The sequence below is a fragment of the Perca flavescens genome, chromosome 17, assembly GCF_004354835.1.
Source record: "Perca flavescens isolate YP-PL-M2 chromosome 17, PFLA_1.0, whole genome shotgun sequence".
Taxonomy (NCBI): domain Eukaryota; kingdom Metazoa; phylum Chordata; class Actinopteri; order Perciformes; family Percidae; genus Perca; species Perca flavescens.
The window spans coordinates 31,487,681-31,493,680 of record NC_041347.1 but is presented as its reverse complement, the minus strand read 5'-3'; positions in this window follow the sequence as shown (position 1 = coordinate 31,493,680).

Sequence of the window (6,000 nt, the reverse complement as noted above, 5' to 3'; positions counted from 1 at the left end):
GCATTATGTCAATGGCGGGTCCCCACAAAGACAGTGAAACAAACATGTGTGTTAGAAATTACAAAAATATATATATATTTATATATATATATATATATATATATATATATTTTTTTTTTTTTTTGTGTGTGTGTGTGTGTGTGTGTGTGTGTGTGTTATGGTTCATGGGTTGTTAACACTGGAGAGGGTTAACCCTAAAATTTACAGTTCAGTATAATAATTTAAGGAACTGAGAGATAAAATACACGAATAAAAGTTACAGTGCAGTATAAGAAATTACAGTTATTTATTTTTCAATGTGATCGTCACCACAAGGCTAAGTTATTTTCTTCGGCAACCTTGTCAAAAACCCGGAACGGACTCGCAGACGGTCTCTTAATAGCGGACTCGCAGACCGTCTCTTAAATACCACTAGATAAAAGACAAGAATAAAATTGACAGTGCAGTATAAGAACTGAGAGATAAAATACATGAATAAAAGTTACAGTGCAGTATAAGAAATTAAACAGCAGTTCTAGAATGTCACACAGCGTCATCAATGCCACTTCAGTATAACAAATGAACAGTTATTTAAAGAAAGGCAACATCAAAAAGATAGGTCTTTAGCTTTGATTTAAAAGAACAGAGTTGCTGCGGACCTGCAGTTTTCTGGGAGTTTGTTCTAGATATGTGGAGCATAACAACTGAATGCTGCTTCCCCCTGTTTAGTTCTGACTCTGGGGACAACAAGTAGACCTGTCCCAGATGACCTGAGAGGTCTGGGTGGGTCATAGCTAGCAGCAGATCAGAGATGTATTTTGGCCCTAAACCGTTTAGTGATTTATAAACCAGCAAAAGTATTTTGAAATCAATTCTTTGAGGCACTGGAAGCCAGTGTAGAGACTTCAGTACTGGAGTGATGTGATCCACTTTCTTGGTCTTAGTGAGAACTCTGGCAGCAGCGTTCTGAATCAGCCGCAGCTGTCTTGATTGATTTTTTAGGGAGACCTGTAAAGACACCGTTGCAGTAGTCAAGTCTACTGAAGATAAAAGCATGGACACGTTTTTCCAAATCCTGCTGAGACATAAGTCCTTTAACCCTTGATATATTTTTAAAGGTGGTAATAGACTGACTTTGTAATTTGTTAAAATTCAGGTCTGAGTCCTTGACTACACAAAGATTTCTGGCTTTGTCTGTTGTTTTTAACATTGTCGTTTGAAGCTGAGTGATGACTTTTAATCGTTCCTCTTTTGCTCCATAAACAACCACCTCAGTTTTTTCGTCATTTAATTTAAGAAAGTTCTGGCACATCCAGTTGTTAATTTGTTCAATGCACTCAGTTGTTGTACTGGACTATAGTCCCCTGGCGATAAGGTTCTATAAATTTGTGTTTCATCCGCATAACTATGGTAGCTTATTTTATTGTTTTCCATAATTTGAGCCAGTGGAAGCATGTAGATGTTAAACAGGAGAGGCCCCAGAACTGAGCCTTGGGGAACGCCGCACGTCATATTTGTATGCTCAGATGACTCAGAAAGACTGAAATTTGCCACTATCTGTGTTTAAGTGGATGTCATTAAAGACTTTAACAAGAGCCGTCTCAGTGCTGTGGTGTGGTCGAAAACCTGACTGGAAGGCATCAAAACTGTTGTTTAGTGACAAGAAAAGGTTGAGTTATAGAGAAACCGTTTTTTCAATGATTTTACTTAAAAATGGAAGGTTTGATATCGGCCTATAGTTGCTCATTAGTGACGTGTCTAGATTGTTCTTTTTTAAGAGTGGCTTGATGACTGCCGTTTTCAGGGCCTGTGGGAAGATACCTGAAAGAAGAGACGTGTTTACAATCTGTAGAAGATCTGTAGCCAAACAATTCAAAACATTTTTGAAAAGGCCTGTTGGTAGAATATCAAGGCAACAGGAGGAGGTTTTCAGATGTTGTATAATGTCATCCAGGTTTTTACGGTTAATCATATGGAATTGGGTCATATTGGAATTTGTTTTGCCTGGAAACTGTGACAACAAACTCTGTATTTGATATGGAAGCACTGACTGTTTGTCTAATTTTCTGAATTTTGTCTTTGAAGAATGTGGCAAAATCATTGCAGGCCTCGGTGGATAAAAGTTCAGATGCTACTGGTACTGGAGGGTTGGTTAACCTATCATCAGTAGCAAACAAATCACGTGAATTATTATTGTTTTTGGCAATAATGTCCAAAAAGAAAGATCGCCTAGCATTCCTCAGTTCCAAATTATAAATGCAAAGTCTCTCTTTATAAGTGTTGTAGTGGACCTGGAGATTAGTTTTTCGCCACCTGCGTTCTGCTTTTCGACACTCGTTTTTCTGTTCTTACCAGTATGACATTTCTCCATGGAAATCTTTACTTACCAGAGACAGCTTTGACCTTAGTGGGAGCAATGGCATCAATAACATTTGTAATTTTACAAAAAAATAAATTACATAATGAAATTATCTTTGCTCGGCTGGAGACTCACCAATGTTAACAACCCATGAACCATATCTCACACGCACACACACACACACACACACACACACACACACACACACACACACACACACAGTGTAGAGAAAGGTCTACTATGTTTTGATCAACGTTTGAATAAAGAATCATTAACTGTTTTTATGGCAGAAAATGATCAAACACACCTTTGGAAGTTAAAAGGCCTGCAGATTAATACTTTAACTTATTAGGTTCTGCAGTTGATTGATTTGTGGTTTTGACATCATTGCTACTGTCTCAATCAAAGACAATTGTCATATTAAGACACTATGTTTTGCCAGAACTTAAGATATGGATGACTACTTAAAGAGGAAGAAGACCTAATTGTTAGTCAAACTTACTGCAGAGGGCTGTTACTGTGTATGGCCATTACTCAGATGTACAGAAGAGACGCACATTGCTGGGATAAAAGCCTGACATGTGGGGGATAGCATCGCCCAGGACGGGTGTGATTGGTTTAAAGAAATTGAAACAAGCCAGAGTGTTTTATTCCCCGTATCTCAGAATAGATACGTGGGTAAGCCAGACCATACTGTGCGGACAAAGCGCTGTGGACATAGGTCTGGCAATGCGAGACATTGGGTCAACAAAAAAAAAAAAAAAAAAATGTGTTAACGTTTTCCACTAGAATTTAAGACTGCTGGCAGAATTACATTAATTCAAAGCACTGTTTTGAGTATGGTGAATGACCTTTTAAGCCCAATAAAAACATTTCTAAGTAACATGAACTTAATTGTCAACATGAATGCAAGTATTTAAGTTGATGCAACATAATGTTTTAAGTTAGGTGAAGAAGCTTTTTGGCTCTTTGTCTAAGAGAGTTGGAGATTTTTGATGGGACAATAAGGACGTCAGACAGGACCTCAATTTTAAAATATAAACCAACATTATTAATGATCAGACTTTTTTCCAAATGATATTCAGGCAAGTCCTCATAAATCCACCAGAGTTTAAAATTCACAAACAAAGCGGAAAGTAACGGACATCCGGCTGGAAAGAATGAAATCCGGCAGAATTTCTGGCTGCAACGGAGCAATCCCGGAAGTGGAACATCATAGATATACGCTATATCCTTTCTAATAAATATTAACTTCCAGCTTTATTATATTGTATCAAATTAGCTTTAAATCACGGTATATTGTAAGATTACAATTTATGTAATTATGACGTTGCTGTGTCACGGAGGTGAGAGTTTCTGTCTGCAGTCCTGCGCAGGACATTATCGGACATAGGACACAGACCGTCGTTGCCCGTGGTCTACATATTATTTCTGTTTGTTAAAGAAAAACATTAAAGTAGGACAAGTCCCAGCCACAGCGGTCCGGTACCAGACAGAGGACACGGACTGTCCCTGGACGCGTCCCAAAAACAAAAACAAGAATGAGACTTTGACTTAAAAAATGAGTTTGTATTAACTGAAGTGTCAATAACAAACCGTTCCTCCCCTGGCTACAGATCAACGGCAGGAGGAACTTTATTTGACTTCATGAAGAGATTGTAAAGGCCTCTGTGTTGAACCAACTGAATCAACACCAACAAATAAAATAAAAAAAGGACCAGCTTAAGGTCATTGCCCCAACACTTGGCACTACAGTGTGATTATTTTTGAAAATGAATAGGGTGAAATTTGCTTAGTCAGCCGGTCTGCTCTCCTATTAAAAAACATAATGGTGGACTGTCAGCGGGTTACTGAGTGACAAAGCGGCGCTGGCCGTGGCCTACATATTTCTGTTTGTTAAAGAAAAGATAAGAATGCTCGTTCCCAGCATTAAAGTAGGACAACTCCCGGCCACAGAGGGACCAACAGGCAGAGAGAAAACGCTGAGCATTAATTGGTTTTTACAGCGACGGAGAGGGAAACACAGAATGTGAACATGTGTGTGTATAAGGCAGTACAGCTAGGGGGCGTAACTTTGGGTTAACCCTTGTGTTGTCTTCAGACTTCAAAATGTCTACATCAGAAATATGGGTTTCTCTTTAACTACCTAATTTTAATTACCCCAAAATAACATGGATGATTCCATACAAACGGGCTTTGCAAGTACAACAAAAGATCGGATCTCCACTTTTGAATTTTGGGTGTTTTATTCAATGTTTTAAAACAGTATCCTCACTGAACGTTGACATATACAAGTCTGTGATTATCCTTCCTTCATATATTATAATATTAGTCTAAATTCATAATTTTTGCTTTTTTTAAATGAAGAATTAGGTATAATTATACCAGGGAGAACCCGCATGCATGGTGGAATGGAAGAAAACACAAGGGTTATAAGAAATTATAGTTTAAGAGGGTTATTGGGGGACATATCCTTGGTGAACAGTCAAGGCAGTAATCTTAAACGTAATTTATGGTTCTGCGGAGGCTCCACAGAGCTTTCGCCGTAGCCTACATAAGTGGCCTGAGGTTTATACTTGTGCGTTGGTGTGTGCGTTGATTTCTTTAAGAGAATTGCATGGCCGGCGTGTGTGTGTGTGTGTGTGTGTGTGTGTGTGTGTGTGTGTTTGTTAGCGCGAGAGTGACCGTGATTAGCTTCAGAGCGAGTAGTGACTCTAGAGTCATAGTGAGAGGAACCCCTATGTTTTCTGTGAGCTGCACCAGTCACATCGGTGTATCTGATATAGGCGGGCCAGATTCGAGCTAAACAGATGACGACAGTGCTGCGACGTCAAAGTCATTAGTAAACATTGCAAGATGGTTATGGATGAACACCAGTTGTTTGATACAGTTGTGGCCGCTATAATGAAAGAGTTAGACTTGGCTTTTTATCTAAAAGAGGAACAGAAGACGGCGCTCCAATCGTTCCTTTGCAAAGGGACGTTTTTGCCGACCGGATATGCCAATAGTTTAATGTACCAGTTAGCTCCTCTGGTAGCTAAGAGTTTAATGTACCAGTTAGCTCCTCTGGTAGCTAAGAGTTTAATCTACCAGTTAGCTCCGCTGGTAGCTAAGCATATGCATTGTTGTGATTGCTCGTAGTGTTATCCAATTGCGTGCAGTGAGATTTTCAAACGCATGCTTGGTGCCGGCCCTCGAGTTGGGCCATTTTCATTTCATTCATCTTTCGGATTTGGGTCTGGATTTCCAGGCTATTGCACGTGTTATTTTTTTAAATGTTGCAGCCTCGTGCTGAACTTGTTTAAACAAATTTTCCCCTTGACTAATCTCAAAACTAGCAGCAACTCACAATTATTTTTATTGTTGATTTTTCTGGATGAATGGATTAGTTGTTGTGAAAAACTGTGAAAAATGTGGATCAGGGTTTCCCAAAAGCACAAGATGACGTCCTCAAATGTTTTGTTTCGTCCACAACTCAAAGATATTCAGTTTACTGTAATGGGAGCGTGCCTTTGTTCCTACAGCTCTATGTTCTCACATTTCTAAGAAATCTTTTTTTTTTTCACTGAAAATTAGGCCCTATGTTCCCATATTTCTAAGATTTCTTTCAAAATTAGGCCCTATGTTCCCACATTTCTGAGATCTTTTTCCAAAATTAGGCC